We start from the raw sequence: 23,363 nt of genomic DNA on the forward strand, positions 1-23,363 counted from the left end.
GGTCTGGTAATAGTCTTGAAAGTGAAGAATTGATGTAATCTTATTTGAAGTAATTACTCAGAGAATGACTTCCTGAATACTAAATCAGATCTGCAGGCATGTATGAAACATATATATATATGTATGTGTGTGTGTGTGTGTGTGTGTGTGTGAAGATTTTTATTTTACAATATCATTATAGTGGGCCTTAGAAGGTGGCTTTTCCACTTTTTATGCAGGATATCTGGACAAAATCAACTTTAGACTCAAATTTTAATGTGCTTTTGGGGGACTTCTGGCTCAGATGAGTTTAGAAATTGTTTCTCCGAAGCCTTTGATGACTGAGCAATATCTGAGAGCAGGTTGCGGAAAATTTCCTTCTTGTTGGGCTCTTCATTGCAACCTCTGCCTGTTGGATTAATTTATATAATTTCATTAACAGAGGCAAATGATATATATTGTTAAGTGTTTGGTGGTGACTGGTGAGTGAGAAGGATTTGAAGAATATGACAGAAATATCTGAGAAATGTTACTTGCTTTTAACATTGTTGTCAAGGCACATCTGCAAACGCACTGAATTGGTTCTTTTGCATGCTCTGTAAACACCATTTGGTTCAAGAGAAGGTTACATGTGAAGTGAGAGAAGCAGCTGAAGCTGATAGTATCACATCTGCATGATGAAATTGCACGGATGATCACTGTAGCTTCCCTTGAAAAGATGCGGTATCTTCTTAGACCACTTTTTGTTTTGACTCCACTCTGCACAATATTGAGGCTCAAATACTTGAAAAAATCTTGGCAGCACCGTGCAAGAATGACAGTCTCATATGTTAAGTGGATGTTATGCATCACATTTTTTGTTCCCCCTTCACTTCTTGTTTCTTTCAAGGATTGCATCAGAAATATCAAATATATCAGGTAGCCTTCTTATTTCTAGCCATATGTCTATATCCCCGTGGCACTCTTGTTGATCAACTTAGAAAGTAGAAACTAAAACATTACAGCAGGCCATCCACTGCTAGGATTGTAATGCTAGAGAATGGGTCCAGGCCTGTATTCTAAGTATGAGACATTTCCCTTGCTTCATTAAGATTGAACTTGCAGCAAATATGGTATTGTCTCTCGATTGTAACCAGATACTGATTATTCATGTCGTCAGGGCTAAGTAGACATCCTTCATCACTTCCTTATCTTTCCAAACTAAGAACTTCGACTTTCTTTGTTCATGGAAGCACATAGTAGCATAATGATCAGCTAAAATCCTATAACGTTTCTTATTATTGATTCATATCATATATACTCATAGCTGCCTGTATACTTTTTGCAATAAATTGTTTACTTATTTTCTTTAGGGAAAAAAAAGTTCACTCCAGATATGCTTTTTAAATTAAAAATTCTTATCAGTTTCATTCTGAATGTAGGACAGGAAGAGTTCTAAATAGAAGATGATATTTTCTTTGGTAGCTTTAAAATAAATAAAGGAGATGGTGTTAACTATAAGGCTTCTGTTATGGAAAGGTTGACATACGTTTGTGCAGAAGATCTGGAGGAAATTTGACCTGAAAGATGGCTTGATAATGGTGTTTCAAAGCAGAAATTCCTTTAAATAAACCACATTTTAGGTCAATAACATGTTGCTTTTGATTACTTGATGATTGTTTATGATTTATTCCAACATGCATTACATCCTTTTCTTTTTCTTTTTTCAATGGTCAGTCCAACATCAGATGTGCTTGTGGAAGTAATTTGCTTATTGGAAAATGAAGATATTGTCTCTGTACTGTTGTACTTTTTCAGATTCAAACTTGTGGCTGGGAGGAAGAAAGCTACATATAGAACTATGTTCAACCTTCACATGGATCAAAGGCATTTATGTGCTCTCTCATATTTCCCTAGGCTGTGGTAGAAAATCGAACAGTGTTTGTCATGGCCTTGAGGTTGAGGCCCCTTGAAGGTCACTTTCACTGTAACTTTTATCACAAGCAAATAAATTCAAATTCTGGAATAACAAACTTTGTTTCCGTGGTACCAGGGCTGCTACTTAGGTCATTGAATTGTGGTTGGGCAAAACCTACATAGATCAAATTTGCATTGCAGTTAGTGAACTGACAAGTTCAGTACTTGGCAATTATTTAATCCTAGATTTTCCTAGGAACCTTTTTAATTTGAATTTTATCCCCTTTTGTTTTTGTCGGTGATAATTCGGTAGTTATAACAACATGGGAAGGGAGGATTTCAACCATGATTCTCTGAATGAAGGAAAATAGGCCATGTTACTAAGCTAGAAGGCTATTGATTTGAATTTTATGGCTAATACATCCATTTTTATGTAGCAAGTAGGCTTGATATAGCCATTAATGAAGGTTGTTGTGTGATCATTGAAGGATAAGTAGTTAGGAGTATGCATAGGTTGGGTCCACTTTGGATTTTGTTTTTGTTTTTAAATTTTTTACTCATAGGTTTTGAGAATAGTTAAATCAAACCAAATTGATTACATTTGGTAGAAGAGTGAGATGATTGAAAATTTTTTAGTTTTTCACCATTTGTATTTGGTATAGAAGATGAAAAAAAAAAAAAAATTTAAATGATAGAAAATAAATATAAATTTAGTTGCTTGAAAAGGAAAAATGAGAATAAAGAAAAAAAAAATTGTCTAAATCTACTATTATGTTCCCATTTCATAAGAAATAAATTTTCATTAATTGATTTTTTTTCCAATGTTTTATAAAAAAATATTGTTAGTACTTGAATTAAAGATGACATCATACAAAAGTAAACACATCATGTAAATTATTGTAATTAATTTTTATTTACCCATCCTTTTACATATAAGGATAAAAGTTGATTGGTTGAATTAGTTAAATTAACACGTTATAAAAGTGAACACAAAGCCTAAAAAGCGAGCGTGTTAGTGGATTAAAAAAAAAAAAAGGTTCGTGTAAATCCTTCACAAATATTCCTCTTATTTTCTCCTCTAATTTGGGAGGATAAATTTTGATGGACCTAATGGAAACACCAAAATCCACACTCATTTCATGATTTTCATCCCCCTTTTGCTTCAATAGATTCCATCCTCTTCCTTTTCCATTCAACCAAATGGAATTGACCTAATTAACCCAACTTGTTACTTGTCTGTTTGATTAGATTTGGGTAGTTGAGTTAGGTCAAAACTGGTAATCCCATTTGGGCCCTTTACTTTTGTGGCAGCTTAAATCATATTATAGACAAAATTTATTCTTTTCTTTTTTAAATTTTTTTTATGAACAGACATAATTTATTCCCGTAAGCCTTCAAATGGAACACCAATATAAGTTTCATTTAAAATTTATATTTAATTTGGCTAGTTTGTGGAGAGAGAAGAGAACCTGTAATATAATATATATATATATATATATATATATATTTACAATCTTCTTGTTTTCGGTAAAGGAAAAAAAAAAAACGTTTTAGAAAAAATGTCATTTGAAGAACATAAGATGAAGATTGGAGTGTTGGGAAAGAAAAAATCTTTTTGTTTTTGATAAAGGGAAAAAAAAAAACGCTTTAGAAGTCATGTCCTTTATGATGATTAGATTGATGTGTTGGAGAAAAAAAAAAAAAAAAAACCTTTTAGAAAAGATATGACTAGAAGACCTTTAATTAGGACACAAGTTGAGATAATAATTAATAGGTAACGGCTTTTAGAAGAGAGTAACGTGCTTCTATTCACATTATAGAGTAGCTAGGGTAATGATATCATTTTTTCCTACCCACCATACCCACAGATACCTCAATCAAAACTCACCATTCCCACAAACCAACAAACCAACTCCACCAACCCCGTTTCCCATTTTTCAACTTTCAAAGCATTTGATAGAAGAAGAAGAAGAGAAGAAAGGCAGTGGATCTTATTGTGGGCAAAAGAAAATAAAAATAAAGAGAAGATGAAAGAGATGACAGAGATACAGAGGGCACTGTGAGAGAATATAAGAGACTTATGGTAAAGATTTGGGGCATTCAAACGAAGAAGACGAAGACTATAAGAAGAGAAGAGTCAGAAGATAAACCAACAATCTAGACTCTAGACTCCTTCTTAGAAGAGATGAATCTTAAAAAAATAAAATAACAAAAACATCATAAGATCAGCAAACGTGTTACTAAGCCTAAATAGTTTCAAGTTTCAAAGTATTGGTTTCCAGCTTTTTCTAGAGTAGAAAGCTAAAGGCTGTTTTTTATTATTTTAAAAAAATTAAAAATAGTGAGTGGTTGATAAGGTGTTGGTAACTTAACAATACTTATCCAAGAGTAATATTTCTACTGTTTCTAGAATATATATATATATATATATGTATATGATGTATATGATGTCTTTTTGTACATACAAGAGGTGCTTTGACTTTCATATATATTGTACATTTGTACTGTTTACAACTATCCAAAATGTGAATTTTGTTTATAGAAAAATTATAAATAAATATTTAAATAACATTGCTATAACTATAAGAGAAGTTACAGTGAAGAAAAGAAAGAGGAGAAAAAAGAAGAAGAAAGAGATGAAAAAGAGTTACAATGAGAGGAGATAATCACGAGATAATCATGTAAGGAGGGGTAGGTTTTAGTAAAAGTGAAAAAGGAAGCTTCATAGAAGGTTTGTCTATATTTACTAAATTACAAAAATACCAATTTGGATTTTTTTTCTTTAAAACTTCCAATTTACATTGCTTTTAAGATTTTCTTTTACTGTGCATTAGATTAATAATAATAATAATAATATTATTGGTGTGCTGTCGTAGGCAACCAAAAATAAAACATATACTCCTAAAAATATATATAATAGTGCGAGTAAGGATCGTTCCCATATAGAGTATCTAGCCTAATTTTATGTTACGTGAACAAGGAAAGGGGGGTGTTTGAGTATAATGAAAACAATTTTAAGAAAAACAACTAAGGAACAATTCAAATTAAAGTATCAAAATCAATCAAGAGAACAAATCTTGGTCTAAGTCAACATCCACCATCGGAATTTTACAACTGATCATCGATGTAAGTATATATCAATTCACACCTTGAATATTCATCGTTGGAACTATTTTCCTATCTCTCCTTAGTCATAGTTAATTAGAAAATAAGCGATCTAATAAACCCTAACTACTAAACAACCCAAGACAAGCGCTAAAGATTTAATTTAGTAGCAGCCTTAAGAACTAGAGAGATCGATGAAGCTAAACAACACAAACACAAGCGGTTGCATCTAATTTAGTTGAGCGTTTTTCCTAAGATCTAATAATTTCTGACGCAGCAAATCATTAAATCTTGGTTGCTTCACAAGTTAGAGAGATCAAACAATTACGGATTTGATATCTAACCTAACAGTAGATTGAAACGAATAATAAATTAGTAGGCCTCCTAGTAATTAAACGAGACAATCATGAAAATAGGCACAGAAGAACATCCGATATTCAAAGCATAAATTGAACAATAAAAACAAATTATATCTCACAGTTTTATTGATTCCGAGGCTTCAGTTTCCTTCAATCAAGTATAAAAGTTTTAGCCACACAAAGCCATGACAGAAAACTCAAAGGAGAAAATTTAGAGAAGAGGGGAGAGAGAGGCGCGTGTGTGTCTAATTCTGATTTCTCCTCCCCTTTTACACGTTAATTCCCCCTTTTCCAAGTCTACAAAATCTCCTAAAAATATTCTAAATAATAACATCCAAATTTGACTAATTAAGAAAAAATATTAAAAATAAAACAAAGTCCTAATATAACTAGGAAAGCGGTGTTTTTCAGCTAGAAATTTCGTGCATCACATCTGGAACCTTCCAAAAATAAACCACATCAGATCCACGTATTAGAATTTCAAGCAAAGGAACATTCCAGAACGTCAACAGTGCATGTGCAGCAAATTCAATCCCGATTTCGACCTTGATGCGCCCCGTATCTCTCAAAACTCAAAACATGAAAGTTGTAGAGCTTTGTGTTGGTGTTTCATAGCATCTTGAATCATCTCAATCGGAGCTTTGGTGAGAGAGTTATGCCCAGATTACGAAGCAATGTCAAAGCTGTCCAGAATCGCCCAATTAACTACGTTTTGCACTTTATGCCTCCATTTGCATCATAAATCAAAATATAAGAATAATGAGTACATTTAGGCACCGAATAAATATAAAAGAATAAACATTAAGGGATAAAAATATGACATTTTGCATTCTCATCAATTATTATTATTATTATAGAACTAATTTATATATATTAGCAATAATCCAAAATAAGTCAGCGCTGAAATATTCTATTATTATTATTATTATTATTCTAGAATTTTATAATTTTGCAAAAATAAATAAATTTTTGCAAATTTCTAAATTAAATTATATCATGCAATTCAATTTTAGAATTTTGCATGTGTTGCAAATCTATATTTAAAGTAAGAAAATTTTACATAGAAATATTTTTAGAATGATGATTAATTTTCTTTGGTTAAAATGAATCTTTGTATATAGAAGTTTGATAAATTATTTTGTTTTAATGGCTGTTTAAAATGGTTTAATTGATCTGTTACGTCATTGACCATTGCTACAAAGTACAAACATATACAAAATAAACAGTTTTAGATCTAAAATTATTTGCTAACCAATAATATTGGCCTGTTTTAGTTTATTATTTGCATATGTGTAGAGTTTAAATATAGCAATTGCCATTGTATATTTAAAACTTTTATGATTGACCTCTTACAGTATGGTTTTCATGTTAAATTATGTATGATCCTGATACAAACAATCATGATGTTCATCCACATGTCTCTTATATTTTAACTTCTTTGTGTTCATGTAGAATATGAGTATCATCTAATATTCTAGATTACAGAGTATAAGAAATATATTTATTAAATATAAAATGATATATTTGCCTATCATAATTTGTATAGAGGAAGCATTCATTTATTACATATTTTTTTCATCTACATATTTTGCAGCAATTGTATACAATTGTTTAATTTTCCTTTAATGTTTGATTATATTTCAAATATAATTATTGTAGGGTCCTGTTTCTTTACGCAAACCCAAAGACAATTAATTTGTAGAGTGTGGGTCAAAGAACTAGAATTAGCAAGGGATTAATAACAATGGATCATGATCATTACAACTGTGCATTGATCAATTTGAATACATTGATAGTTTGGTTGAAACACTCTCCTGTTTTTCTTTTCTCTCCTTTTCCTCACTTTCCTTTTTTCTCACTTTTCTTTCGGGGCCCTATTGACAGGTGCTCCCCTCTATTATATAGTCACTCTCACCCTCATCTCCATCGTCCACGTGCTCCCCATCCATGAACTTGCTCAAGTACCTGTCACGTCAGGCAGCTTCTTTTCATCTTTGTGTGAGTGGCGGTAGTTTAGGATGCACTGTTCAGAGGTCTTCTTCACATAAATGCGGCCAGAAAAGCTGTTGCAATGCATTGAATACGGTGGCAGTAGCCTTTCCCTCAGATATTTCCCATCCTTATTGTTCCTGAATATGCTTTGAGCTTATCTTGACCAGGTGGAGTCCTCGGACAGTTAATCAGGCTTTTCCCCTACTCAATTAGTCTCCGATATCATATCAGAGCAAAACATCTTCCTCGGACAGGAGATGTCCTCCTCGGACTGGAGATATCCTCCTCGGACAGCGATGATCCTCAAAACGAATAATAAATTAGTAGGCCTCCTAGTAATTAAACGAGACAATCATGAAAATAGGCACAGAAGAACATCCGATATTCAAAGCATAAATTGAACAATAAAAACAAATTATATCTCACAGTTTTATTGATTCCGAGGCTTCAGTTTCCTTCAATCAAGTATAAAAGTTTTAGCCACACAAAGCCATGACAGAAAACTCAAAGGAGAAAATTTAGAGAAGAGGGGAGAGAGAGGCGCGTGTGTGTCTAATTCTGATTTCTCCTCCCCTTTTACACGTTAATTCCCCCTTTTCCAAGTCTACAAAATCTCCTAAAAATATTCTAAATAATAACATCCAAATTTGACTAATTAAGAAAAAATATTAAAAATAAAACAAAGTCCTAATATAACTAGGAAAGCGGTGTTTTTCAGCTAGAAATTTCGTGCATCACATCTGGAACCTTCCAAAAATAAACCACATCAGATCCACGTATTAGAATTTCAAGCAAAGGAACATTCCAGAACGTCAACAGTGCATGTGCAGCAAATTCAATCCCGATTTCGACCTTGATGCGCCCCGTATCTCTCAAAACTCAAAACATGAAAGTTGTAGAGCTTTGTGTTGGTGTTTCATAGCATCTTGAATCATCTCAATCGGAGCTTTGGTGAGAGAGTTATGCCCAGATTACGAAGCAATGTCAAAGCTGTCCAGAATCGCCCAATTAACTACGTTTTGCACTTTATGCCTCCATTTGCATCATAAATCAAAATATAAGAATAATGAGTACATTTAGGCACCGAATAAATATAAAAGAATAAACATTAAGGGATAAAAATATGACATTTTGCATTCTCATCAATTATTATTATTATTATAGAACTAATTTATATATATTAGCAATAATCCAAAATAAGTCAGCGCTGAAATATTCTATTATTATTATTATTATTCTAGAATTTTAGAATTTTGCAAAAATAAATAAATTTTTGCAAATTTCTAAATTAAATTATATCATGCAATTCAATTTTAGAATTTTGCATGTGTTGCAAATCTATATTTAAAGTAAGAAAATTTTACATAGAAATATTTTTAGAATGATGATTAATTTTCTTTGGTTAAAATGAATCTTTGTATATAGAAGTTTGATAAATTATTTTGTTTTAATGGCTGTTTAAAATGGTTTAATTGATCTGTTACGTCATTGACCATTGCTACAAAGTACAAACATATACAAAATAAACAGTTTTAGATCTAAAATTATTTGCTAACCAATAATATTGGCCTGTTTTAGTTTATTATTTGCATATGTGTAGAGTTTAAATATAGCAATTGCCATTGTATATTTAAAACTTTTATGATTGACCTCTTACAGTATGGTTTTCATGTTAAATTATGTATGATCCTGATACAAACAATCATAATGTTCATCCACATGTCTCTTATATTTTAACTTCTTTGTGCTCATGTAGAATATGAGTATCATCTAATATTCTAGATTACAGAGTATAAGAAATATATTTATTAAATATAAAATGATATATTTGCCTATCATAATTTGTATAGAGGAAGCATTCATTTATTACATATTTTTTTCATCTACATATTTTGCAGTAATTGTATACAATTGTTTAATTTTCCTTTAATGTTTGATTATATTTCAAATATAATTATACTTTTGTAGCATGCTTAGAGTAAATATATATAATTTTTGAAAAACTATCCTGTGCATCACATGGGTTAGCGACTAGTTCATTATATTACTATGCAAAATTTCCCCCCCTACAAGTAGCGTGGTAGAAAGATTTGAAAAAAAAAAAAATACAAGATTTCTAACTCGTTATGAACTTTGCATCTATTTAAAAATGTAAACAAAGTTTGAAATTTAAATAGAAACCCATGTACTTTTATGTAATCTACACTACTATTTAGAGTATCAATATTGGTGGAGCCGTAAATTTAGCTATCCTGCAGTTCCAGTGGTAATATACTGATAAATTATTACTTGTCTCAAAAATTTAAACCGTTAAGAAATAGGTCCAAAAAAATTCAAACCACTAGAAAATGATGAATTTAATCATTTAATTATTATTCTAACATACATAAATGAATGCATAATGCATTGTTTTGTTGATGAGTTCCTTTTCTTAAGTCAGTTTTTCCTGTGCTGTTACAGGATGTGAAGATCTGTTTTTCAGATGATACTTGGCCAGATGGTTACAGTGTCAGGAAAGGTGATGCAGTGGCTTACCATCCATATGCCATGGGCAGGATGAAATTCTTATGGGGTGATGATGCAGAAGAATTCCGGCCAGAAAGATGGCTCGACGAAAATTGCCTTTTCCAGCAAGAAAGCCCTTTTAAATTTACAGCCTTCCAGGTAAGAAAGAATCAAAAGTACACCAAATTTAGCTGAATTTAGTATATTCCAACAACCTTCCCTCTATTACATCATTAGAAAAACTTATCTTTCAGACATTTATAGCTGTATTATGGGATTATGAAGAGCTTGTAAACTCAATTTAAAACTATTGTCACTCACAGGCGGGTCCAAGAATTTGTCTGGGAAAGGAATTTGCTTACAGGCAGATGAAGATATTCAGTGCTGTCCTTTTGGGCAGCTACATATTCAAGCTGAGTGATGAAAAGAAGTCAATCACTTCCAGGACGATGCTCACTCTACAAATTGATGGAGGCCTCCATATACGCGCTATCCCAAGGTTGGGACATGTAATTTCATAGTTTTGGTTAATTCCATACAGCCAGCTAGCTTCTTCAGTTGTTCAGATAGAAGACGTGAATAAAAGCAAGACAATGTTTAAAGAAATCAGCATTACTTTATATGGAGTTCATACTTTTTATTTTTAGAATTATTATATTACTTGAGAACCTTTTATTTATATATATAGATATAGATATAGATATAGATATAGATAGATAGATAGATAGATAGATAGAGGAGGGCGAAGGTTCAGCCCATTCTAGGCACAAGATGAGCCAAGCATTGTTAGCTTTAGGTTCGGCCTAGACATAATGAACATTGAGCTAAAATACATAGACCTAGGTATCCCTGACAACTATATCCAAACAAATCCCACTACCCCTGAGGATAGAAGGTAGTGCTTTGGGGGAATCTGCCTGCTGAGCACAGGATTCGGCATTAGGCACAAGTTAACAGATAATCATTTCAACAGTGGAGCCATGTGTCCCATTCCTGACACGTGATTAGAAATATTAGAATAGTAACCTAGACTCAAAAAACCACCTAGACACCACTGGTGGAGGGACCTACACACGTGCAAAATCTTCCCCCATCATAGCGAGTCCACTAATAGAAGGGTATAAAAAGGGGAGAGGGGGGGGGGGGTTCCATTTAAGGGGTTGAAACATTATTCTGAGGAGAGAGACACAAGTGGAAGGTGAAAAACTAGAAAACAGTACTTGGGAATAGTGACCTAGCTTGGGATACCTAAAGGGACACTTCGGCTGTCTGATATTCTTCTCGGACAGTCTAATTCCTAGCAAATAACCACCACACGACCATTATAAATCATCATTCATCAGTCAAACTTCTTTTGAGATCTCCCATTGTAGGCTAAACCTAGAACAAAATACAAATTAAATGGGGGTTTAGGCCCAACGAGCCCAAAGTTGTTAGGAAGACAACACCGCAATGTATATTACAATGTTTAAATAAATCAGCATAACTTTGTAAATTGTAAGGTAGTGCATTGTCTTTTTATTTTTTATTTTTTATTTTATACTAAATTTTAGTACATTGTATTAAAGAAGCACGAATATAGCTTTGTGGGAAGCCGGGGGCATCCTCTATCCAAGCACAAACATTCTCATATCCTGGGCATAATTAACTTGCCATCTTGTAAACTTATTACTTGTTCTTACAGTTGAGTGTGATTAGGGTGGTCTAGGTAAGGTTGTCAAAGACATTCGAGTCTAGAAAAACAAGATAGTAATGTATAAATATGGATTCTCCTTGTGGGAGTTCTACCCTGGGTCCTCATATGTTGAATCAAGGTGATATATATAGTGAATAATGAATAAATTAGTATGACGAATTTAGAAAGTTATCATGGTTTTTGAGTGGAGTTGTAGTCTGCAGAATATAGCTTTGTGGGAAGCCGGGGGCATCCTCTATCCAAGCACAAACATTCTCATATCCTGGGCATAATTAACTTGCCATCTTGTAAACTTATTACTTGTTCTTACAGTTGAGTGTGATTAGGGTGGTCTAGGTAAGGTTGTCAAAGACATTCGAGTCTAGAAAAACAAGATAGTAATGTATAAATATGGATTCTCCTTGTGGGAGTTCTACCCTGGGTCCTCATATGTTGAATCAAGGTGATATATATAGTGAATAATGAATAAATTAGTATGACGAATTTAGAAAGTTATCATGGTTTTTGAGTGGAGTTGTAGTCTGCTTTTGTGTTAGAACCCCTTTCCCTCTCCCTTGTGTGTGTGTGTTTGTTTCTCAAAAAAAAAAAGAATGGGTAATTGTCCCACATTGCTTAAGAGAGTGTGTTATGTATAGTATAACTTACTCCACCCTCCCTTAAAAGTTACCATGGCTTTTGAGTGGAGTTGTGGTGTATCTTTGTGTTAAAACCCTTTTCCCTCTCCCTTGTGTGTGTGTGTGTGTGTTTGTTTCTCAAAAAAAAAAAGAATGGGTAATTGTCCCACATTGCTTAAGAGAGTGTGTAGTATAACTTGCCCCACCCTCCCTTAAAAGTTACCATAGCTTTTGAGTGGAGTTATGATGTGCGTTTGTGTTAGAACCCCTTTTCCTCTCCCTTGTGTGTGTGTATGTTTGTTTCTCAAAAAAAAAAAGAAAAAAAAAAAATTCGTAAGATTGTAATATACCACCAATATCTTCTAAACAAATATAAAAGCAATCTAATGTTTTAAAGTATCATTTTTCTCATTTTGAAGTAATTATTATTATTTTTATTATAAATGAATAATAATTAGACTATAAGATAGATGTCAATTGGCAATGAGATTGACTTTGTGTATGTTAGTTGCGCTAATTAGATCTTTAGATTGTGGTAGAAAGTATGTTCAACCTTCACATGGATCAAAGGCTCCATTTTGACTATGTAGAAGTTAGAAGAGCTGTTTTTGGACTTATAACCAGGCAGTGACTCTCTTGAACGAGTGTTTTGATGGGTTCCCTTCGGATAGCTAGCACCTAAGATAACTATTCGCGTAATAGATATGGTATTTATGGGTCACATCATAGAATTCTTACAATAATATTTCATTATTTTAGTGTTGTGAATCTTGTGATAAAGGAACATACAAGGCATGCTATATGTGTGATAGCCCCCCACATTGTTTGAATACTAATTTTAGTGTTGCTGAGCCTCATATAGGAGATGATCAAATTATAAACTGCTGGAGGGTATGTATAAGGATTTATTAAAGATTTAAAAGAGAGATTTTTTTTTTTTTTTTCATGGTGCATGAAGTTCTAATGACTAAAAAAAATCTACCTCGCTTTTTGTTAAACATAACTTGCCGTTATGCTATTTGAATTTAAATATCATAACATATATCTTCTGATGTAAAAGTTTGTACATGATAACAGTCCCGGCTCAATGGGTGAGCCAAATAGGCAACTACCTAAGGACTCCAATGAAAAAAGGCCCATAAATTTTTACCAATAGAGATATTCTTGTACCAATGGAAGTATTAATTAAGCCCTAATTATTCACTAATAAATAAAAAGTAGTTTTTTTATCAAAGAAAAACCGGTTAAAGAAAAATGTTTTCATTGGATGGGTCAATTAATTAATCTCTCATATATAAATGTTAAAAGAACTCATTAATCTTACACTAATAAATAAATTTATACTCAAATTTTATTTAGAGACATCAATTATATAACTTTATTAAAATTTTCAATCATAATTTTTTAGTATTTGGTTACTTCATTTAATAAATAGTGTTTATTTTAGTTATATAGTCATTGAGTAATGCAATGAGTTCGTTTTAATTTGTAATTAAAAAAAAATATTTTAAATGAAAAAAAAAAAAAACAAAAGTTAAATAAATATTCTATTAATATTCAAAGTATAAGGATAGACCTCACTTAAAGTAGTCGTCTTAGGCCTCATAATACCCTGAGCTGGCCTAGCATGATAAAAGAGTCAAAGAAGAAAGAAAATGTGGAAGTTTATGTAGTTTAGTGTAATAACTTACATTTATGGGATAAAAAGTTAAAGGATTACATTTTTTTTTTAAAATAATATATTACAATAAAATTCATATTTATAATGAGATTTTCTTTATATATATATATATATATATAAAATCAATGATACTTTGAATTTGGATTACATATTGAACTTCAATCCCAATGATTTTCTCTTCCAATTAGTTAATTTATTTTTGGCCCAGCTGGACGATTCTACCAACAAAAATGAAGAGAGTGACCCTTTATCATTAGCGTGGTGTAGCTCCAATGTCAAAGTCAGATTTCTTTTCTTTTTTCCTGTGAAAAGATAAGTTTCTTAAGAATTATGCCTTTTAGTTTCCTTTTATTTATTTATTTAAAGGTTGTCATCATCTTCAACTAATCTTGATAAGTTCTCACTGTTCTCAGAGGTGGAGCCATAGTGATAAATTATCATTATCGACTCATAACCGTTACTTAATCCGGATATAAATGTGTTACTTTGTTAATCACATGGCCGTTTATGACAGGTCATTTGATTATGCTTGTGGTTTGGGTCATGCAAGAGAGAAAGTATATGCTGTTTCTGAAACTCCAACTCAGCATCAGTGTGGTGTTTCTAGGTCCAATAGAAAATTGACATATGTATTATAAATTACAAATAAGCAGCTTAATTAAATTAAAACAAAAAGACAAAAATGCCCCAAAAAATTTCAAAGCCCCGCCATCAAAACAACAACACACATTTTTCCTTTTTTGAAAATCAAAATCTTCTCTACGTCTCTGCTTTCTCTCGCACCGCTCTCTCACCTCCAAACCTCCATAGCCACTGCCTAGCATCGTCACTGGAGCTGCTGGACATAACCAATTCCGAAAAGATCGGCCTTTGTCTGGTCAAAAAACCTCAAAATCATCTCTCATTCTCGTTGCTTCCAACCCCAAAGCCATAAGCTTTCTTGCCGTTTCCAACATCTGTTATCGCGAAAAAGGTTTCTTCTCTTTTTCTATTTATTTTTTTTATTTTTTTATTTTTTACATCTTATTTGTATTTTTGTATTTTTTTTNTGTTTACGTTATGTAGATTAATTGTGGAAAAGAAATACTGTTAGTTTGTTTGTTGTAGGGAAAGAAAGTTCCAAGCTTCACAAGGAAGATGGCTGGAAGGTTTGAGCAGGGGAGGGCATTTTTTGTTGGTGAGAAGCATGAAAATGTGGCCCATCCTAAAGGGAAGAGAAGGCCACCAAAATGTGGACCTGTTAGTCAGCCTATTTACAAGAAGACTTTCAGAAGCACGGCAGCCCCACTAAGCACACCATGATCAAAAAGAAGCATGACATAGACAAACTGTATAGTCTATTTTTGGATACCACTAATTGTGTATTTTCTAAGAATGCAAAAAAAGAACCAAGTGTATAACATTTTTTTACCTTTTGCACCACCATTAATTAACATGGATGTGAAACCTTAGATAATTTGGTAAATGTATTGATGGCAACGCCAAAATATGGGAGGTGATATTATGGAATGAAATTATGCAGGTTGTTTTTTTTGTTCATGGAATTGTTCTCAGATGTGTGGAAACTCACTTCCTGGAATAAGCATCTTTGCTATAGTTACATTGTAATTTAGTACAAACTACTTGGAAAATTTTGCTAGTTATGAGCTGATTAGTTTGTAATAGACCTTGATGGCAATGTGATGCATTAATGAAAGAATAGTTGCATAGAAATCATGAATGATGACTGAGTACAATGTAAATTATATGGTTCAAGTTAATGGCTTTTCAATTACACATAAGCTTTAATCATTGTAGGAGCCAACTTTGCTTCTGCTATATCTGGTTATGATGAAAATGCTATTGTTGTCTCAGGAGTTGGAATACTTGAATAAAGCAATGTTAGAATTCCTTCAAAAATATACAATTTGAGATTTCATGAACAAAGTGCCATGTTTATTTATTTATTTTAATCTTTCAAAATAGACAATCCATCAAATGGGTGATAAAGTACATTACAAATCATAACAATAACATTAAAATGTAAAGTTGATCCAAATTAGCTAAACTTTTGGCAAAATCTTTTTGTGCTCCACTCTAGCCCCATTGCACCATATCATAAGAGTCTCAGTAATTACAAATGCAACCCACTATAACAACAATGCAATCCTCAACTTTTTCTCCTCCTTGTGGTGTACAACTAACTCATCTTGATCAACTCTATCTTTATCAATATTTTGCATGTGTTCTTGTAGTTGACATATAACTCTGTGCAAACCAACAAAGAATACCCTCCCTTATTCAGACCTCCCAGCTCTCTTCTTGGTGAAGCTTGGAACTCTCTTTTCCTACAACCAACAAACTAGTAGGTAACACATTATAACTAATGAAACATAAGAAATTGAACTCAAATAACTATTGAGACAACATCAACTTTAGCTAACGTATCTCCGGCTAAAGTCAAGGAATCAGATAATAATGTTTAAGATTCTTATATTATCCAATCACTACAAACTGATAATGTTTAAGAGTTCTTATGTAATCCAATCACTGCAGTATAGCTACTTGTTGTGTCATCTAGTAAAACAGATCTTTGTATATGATTTAATATGAATATAATTGGCTGTTACTTAGAATTAATTAAGGAAGCAAGAAACAAAATATTCTATATTAGTTTCTTTAATAATTATTTAACAATGGGGTAGGCTATGTAATTATATCAATAGAAATATAATATCTAGTAAACATAATAGCAGTAGAACCCATATTCAAGTAACTAATTACACTGTTAGCAATATTTAATCTTACTTCAACTTGGCGACTAACATGAGTAGTATTGTACATTAGCTACAAGTCAATATTAATCTAGGCAGCCAATCCCATGTAAAGTTTATAGACATTGATAATAAAATAGGATACAAACTAAAATAAAGAATAATAGCTATTAAACCCCAAACTCTCAAGATGAATAGAATCATAAATTAGCTATAAGGAACCATCAAAATTAATCTAGGCAGCCCATCAAATAAATCCCAAACTCATAATTCCAAACCCCAACCAAATTCCCATCAGACTTGTCTCTTCCCTAAACAAAAACACCCAAATCTCACCCCATAACAGACCTGCAAAGCCAAATTCATTATCATACAAGTCTTGCAACATCAGGTATTCTCATTCCATAACAGAATAAAACTATTTCAAGTAAGATTTGGTTATAAAAATAAGACAGATTATGGTGTGAAATCCAACATCATAAAAAGATAGACCCTTTTATTTTCGGTAAAATAAAAAATTGACTGTCAATGATGGCTTATCGGGTTAGCCACAAAGTCATAAAAAAGAAGACAATGCATAACTATCGTTCACCTTGAATAACCATATCATGCACATATAGAAAATAATATATAAGAATGAAATGTACTATTGCATAAAAATTTTCATCATTTGCATATAATAAGTTTAACTAGAAGTTACTCAAACATACACAAAATCTATTAAGTTTGAGTAACTTCATTAGTTACAATAGTTTTCCAAATTGACAGCTATAATTAATGTTTAGCTATACAATCACTTATCCAAATTTTTAGCTATGCTAACTAAAAAATTTTCAAGTAAAAAATACCATTCAAGATGTTCTTCCACTGTGTAACAGAACAAAACTTCACATCCATCTCTGCACCATGAAAAAAAAATTATATCAACAAAAATATAATGTATACTAAACATAATAGTAGAACCTATATTCAAGTAACAAAGTACATGGCTAGCACTATATGATCTTAGTTCAGCTTGGCGATCAACATGAGTAGTATCATTATATGATCTTACTTCGGCTTGGCAACCAACATGAGCAGTATCGTACATTAGTTACAGGGAACCATCAATATTAATCTAGGCAGCCCAATTCCATGTAAAGTTTATAGACATTGATAATAAATAGGATACAAACTAAAACAAGGAATAATAGCTATTAAACCCCAAACTCACAACATGAATAGCATCATAAATTAGCTACAAGGAACCATCAAAATTAATATGTAAAGTTTATAGACATTGATAATAAGATAGTAATACAAATTAAAAACAATGATAGCAAATAAACCCCAAACTCACAATTCCAAACCCCAACTCTAAGTCCCCATTAGATCCGTCTCTTCCCTAATTAAAAACACCCAAATTTCACCCCTATAACAGACCTGCAAAGCCGAATCCATCATCATACAAATCTTACAACGTCACATGTTCTCATCCCATAACAAAATAAAACCATTTCAGGTAAGATTTGGTTATAAAAATAAGAAAGATTATGGTGCCAAATCCAACGTCATAAAAAGATAGACCCATTTTCAGTAAGAATAGAAAAATACAACTAAGATGTAAAAAATAAAAAAATAAAAAAAAATAAATAGAAAAAGAGAAGAAACCTTTTTCGCGATAACAGAGGTTGGAAACGGCAAGAAAGCTATGGCTTTGGGGTTGTAAGCAACGAGAATGAGAGATGATTTTGAGGTTTTTTGACCAGACAAAGGCCGATCTTTTCGGAATTGGTTATGTCCAGCAGCTCCAGTGACGATGCTAGGCAGTGGCTATGGAGCTTTGGAGGTGAGAGAGCGGTGCGAGAGAAAGCAGAGACGTAGAGAAGATTTTGATCTTCAAAAAAGGAAAAATGCGTGTTGTTGTTTTGATGGCGGGGCTTTGAAATTTTTTGTGGCATTTTTGTCTTTTTATTTTAATTTAATTAAGCTACTTATTTGTAATTTATAATACATATGTCAATTTTCTATTGGACCTAGAAACACCACACTGATGTTGAGTTGGAGTTTCAGAAACAGCATATACTTTCTCCATGCAAGACCCTGTATGTCTTGCTTGGCTTTTACCGTTTAGTGGACAAGTTATCTCCTTTTGACTTTAAACCCAACTGTCTGGTTTGAGATTCAATCATCGGCGCCAATCCGTTAGCCGACAAGGTATCAGACTTAGGAGAAAGTATCTAATATCTATATTATGGGACACTCTTTCTCCACATTTATACAAAATGATGTGATTGAAGTTGGATGTGCAATTACTCCAAACTAGTTTGCTGTTGCATGTGGCTCTAGTTGATGATATCGGCGCAACTTTATCTTCTTAAAGGTGGCAGCCCACCAACAGGTTGACCTGGCCTTGACCAAGCAGGATGTTGGACTTGGCCCACTAGACTTTTGCCCAACAATCTCACCTAGACATGGCAAAACGGGTCAGACCCGTTTGACCCGACCCGTTTGACCCGCGACTCATTTGACCCGCAACCCGTTTGACCCGCGACCCGTTTGACCCGCAACCCGTTTGACCCGTTTAAAAATGACCCGTTTTGACCCGTGACCCGTTTTGACCCGCGACCCAATTGACCCGACCCGAACCCGACCCGACCCGCCCGTTTTTTCCACGTCTACCAACGTTGAGTAGATTGAGATTGAGGTGTAATTCTTATAAGATATTACTTATTCTTCTTCACTTAATATGTTATATACTCCATTATAGTTTGTCATTCTTTACTTGCCACCTTCATTTTCTCTTCCTACTTTAAACATATCAAAAATTATACAAGATTAGCTTCTAGAAAGCTGGAATAAGAGTTGCACCAAATTTAGGTATCAAGTGTTTAGTGGTAATTGGTAAGTGGTAATAGTATCACCAATGAAAATCTAATCACAGTTAAGAAACTTAGAAACAATTGACAAATTGCATCTATTTCCAAAAAAAAAAAAAAAACTTGTTTGAAAAATACGGGTCAACTCGACCCGTCCCGTGACCCGTTTGACCCGCGACCCGTTTGACCCGCAACCCGTTTGACCCGCGACCTTTGACCGCAACCCATTTGACCCGTTTAAAAATGACCCGTTTTGACCCGTGACCCGTTTTGACCCGCGACCCGATTGACCCGACCCGAACCCGACCCGACCCGCCCGTTTTGCCATGTCTAATCTCACCCTAACTAGGGGTGTCAAATGGGTGGGTTTAAGGTGGGCATAATTGGGTTGGGTATATAAAATCTATTCACCTATTAAACACATTTAACTAATTACTTCTAATCTAAATCTAACCCAACTCAATTATAATGGGTAAACCTCAACTCACCAAATTACCCAATTATCAAAATTACCAAAATGCCCATAAACATAGTAACAGCTTAACAATAGGAAAATGGAGGAATAAGATAAGAAACTATAAGTGGTCCATCGCTTGGTTGCTGAGAAAAAAAGAAAACAAAAATAAAAGAAGTCAAAAACTCTATTCCGCGTTTGGTTGCCGATAAAATGATAGAGAAAATGGGAAGAGAAATTAAAAAAAATGAGAAATCCAGATCTCTCATTATTCAAATGCCAGCAAAACACCAACATTAAAATTAAGCAAACATCATTTTCCTTCTATTACCTCCACTTTCTTGTCAACCAAATAGAGGACAACGATGGCTAGTAATTACAAATGCCCAAGCATGAAGTGATCATGCGCGCTTGGAGCGCGTGAGCGAAGAATGCGCCTACTCTTTGCGGCGAAGAACCGTAGGGAGAGGAGAGCTAAGCGATTTCGGGGAGGAGATCGGTGGCGTAGTCGAGATTTTCCATGGAGACACACTCGGCGCACTGCAGAAAGAGACCTAAGAGTCTGAGCCCACTAAACTTGCTCTCGTCGTGGTGTAGTTCTTCAATGAGTGCTTTCTCGTTGGAAATGGAGGCTTTGTCGGAGAGATTTCCATGCTTTGTTGCTGTGGTGGTTTCATCGCCGGAGCTTTTGCTGCAGTCCACGCACTTCAGATTCATGTTAGATATTGGACATTGCAGATCAATCTCTGAAGCATGATCAATCGATCAGAGAGAAAGAGAATTTTAGAGAGAGAGAGAGAGAGAGAGAGAGAGAGAGAGAGAGAGAGAGAGAGATGTTGGGGACATAATTTTTATGTAATTGGCATATCCTTTGACAAAACACACTTTACTTGTATTTGGGTAAATCTAAGTAGCTTCAAGATGATTATTACAAGTGGTTAAATTGAAGACATGAAGACTACTCAAGAACTGCTTAAGAAAAGTGCAATTTGCAGGTCTCGATACCTCATCGACAGAATCTCAATTTGTCGAGATTCATTAAAGCTCGATAGATGTCTCGATCGATCGAGCTTACGGGTTTTCAGATTATAGCCAGCAATGTTTTATTCTAAAAGGCTATTTGTTTATAAGTTTGTATAATCCTTATTGGACAAAGAAAAGTCTAAGGTAAACCTATTTGGAATAAGAGAGCCCATTAAGCTCCTATTTAAAGGAGGTGGGAAAAAGAAAAACCTAACCCTAAAGAGTTTCATAAGATTTTCTTTTTGAAACCCTAGCCTCCTCCTATAGAAGAAAGAGTTCTTGCTGTGTTTCTTGTACGCCTTTGGGTTTTGTGACCAAGTAAAGTCTCTTGCACTAACATTGAAGATCTTATTGGTGTTTCTCTGTGAAGCTGCTGCAGATCAACTACAACAATCAAAGCGTTGCTGTGGAGTTAGTTACATATTGGGATTCGTGTAAAGGAGTAAGCCACGTACTGGGATCCGTGCATCAAACTGGTTAGTTACGTACTTGGGAGCCGTGCATCAAAGGTGGGAACTGTCGCTACAGATCAAGTCTAATTGGGTATTGGGATAAGGTTTCAACTGTAGGTTGGTAAGGTATTTGGAATTCCTTTACTTGTAACCGCTTGATTTGATAATAGTGGAGTTTCGGGAGTGGTGACTTGAAAATCACCCAGTGGGGTTTTTGCCGTTAGGGTTTTCCCCATTCGTAAACAAATCATCGTGTTATTTAATTTTCGCTGCATATTTAGTTTTTGGTGATTTTTTTGTGCTTCCACGCAATTGCATGATTAATTGATTAATTAACAACTTGGCTAATTAATTAATTAGGTTTAATTACAATGGGTCATTCAGATTGTGGCCTATCAAGTGGTATCAGAGCGGGCACACTCTAATTAGGTTTAATCTTTGCTGTGTTGATCCATTGACCCCTGTTGTCATGGAAACTCTTGATTGTTTTGATTTGCATGATCTTATGTTGAATGATGATGATGATATTCAAGATGCCTATTGCAAGCTTTATAATTTTTGTATGAAATCTCTTGAATATTCTACAAAATTAAAAGCTAATTTTAAAAAGGTCAAGCTTGAAAAAGATGATTTGAACGCAAAATTGGATGAAACCAATAATTTGAATGAGAATTTTAAAAATCAAATTTCATCTTAGGTGGACAAAATTAAAAGTTTGGAAGAGCATCTAGTTGAATTTAAAACTGAAGTTGAAAAATTAACTAGTGCCAAACTTGTTGTTGAGCCTAACTCAAAAGAAAAAGATCTTTATATTCCCCCAATTAAAAGGAATAATGAAGAGTTGAAAGCTAACATTGCTAGGACAAACAAAGATAAAAATTCTGATGTTAACGCTAAAGTTTCTAAACCTATGTCTAAAACTCCTCCTAGGTTGAATAAAAATTCTGAATTTGTCCCCACTTGTCATCATTGTCATATTGTTGGTCATATTAGGCCAAATTGTCCTAAGTTGTCAACCTCTAAGGTTAGACATCCTTTTAGGAAGCCAAGTAGCTCTAAAACTACTCATGTTTGTCAGCATTGTGGTGATTTTGGTCACACTCGCCCTAATTGTTTCAAGTTGTTTCCTCATAAGCGAGTGTCCAATAGGTCTCATCCTTTGTCTAAAGGCTCTGTACCTATTCTTGGTGAGTTATTAAAAACTTTGAGCTTTTTGACTCAATTTCAGGGGAATTCTAATTCCTCTATGTCCTTTAGTAATCATACTAGGACACGTGCCTTTTCATCTTCATGGCCAAAGATTTGTGCTGTGTGGGTGATAAAGGATCCTAAGACTTAATTGTCTTTTCTGTTTGTCCTCTGCTTTAATTCTTTCTATCTAAAGTAGGACTCTCTTTGCTTAACTTCTTATTTACTTTTGGAATCATGCTTTCATGCATCTGCATCTTTCTATCATGTCTTCATGCATAAGCATCTTTCTTTCATGTTTTCATGTTTGTTTAACATGTTTTTGTGTGTTTATTTTCAGTTTTGTTTATTTTGTTTTTGATAAAAAAAAAATGAAAAATTGAAAAATACAAAAACAGTGTGTGTTTTGTGTACTTTGGTACTTATGTACCTTGGATGGCCATTGAAACAAAGTTTCTAAATTTTGTATCTCTTGTAGCTTAGATGAGCATCTCTATGTACAACTAAGCAAGTGAGTTTTGTGGCTCTTATTTGTGATGAGTGTTGTGAAATTTTAAAATACTCGCAAGTGTACGAACCGTACCGAAGTATAGTTTGACAAGAACGAGGTCGAACCCACAGGGACTTGAATGAACGTAGGAAAATTAAATCAAATCTTAACCAAATTAATCCTAATCTAGTTTAATTAAAAATTGGTTGTTTTGAAATTAAATAAACTAAGCAAATAATAAAATTAAGCAAATAGTTAAACTAAGCAAAAGATATAAAGCAATAAAAAGATGTAAACAATCAAGGGAAAGGAATTAAG

At 33.4% G+C, this 23,363-nt stretch overlaps 1 long non-coding RNA gene and 1 pseudogene across 1 annotated transcript; one reads left to right on the top strand and one right to left on the bottom strand.

Moving 5' to 3' along the window:
* The first annotated feature begins 212 nt into the window (after window positions 1-212).
* LOC111995599 (uncharacterized) lies at window positions 213-15,129 on the top strand (annotated as a pseudogene).
* Window positions 15,130-17,209: 2,080 nt separating this feature from the next.
* Window positions 17,210-18,507, bottom strand: LOC112024959 (uncharacterized). The gene is made up of 2 exons (XR_010632848.1): window positions 18,231-18,507; window positions 17,210-17,479 (listed from the first exon to the last, which is right to left on the bottom strand). It is a non-coding gene; the product is annotated as an uncharacterized LOC112024959 (long non-coding RNA).
* Window positions 18,508-23,363: the final 4,856 nt, after the last annotated feature.

This window comes from Quercus suber, unplaced genomic scaffold, assembly GCF_002906115.3.
Source record: "Quercus suber isolate HL8 unplaced genomic scaffold, Cork oak 2.0 scaffold_324, whole genome shotgun sequence".
Taxonomy (NCBI): Eukaryota; Viridiplantae; Streptophyta; class Magnoliopsida; order Fagales; family Fagaceae; genus Quercus; species Quercus suber.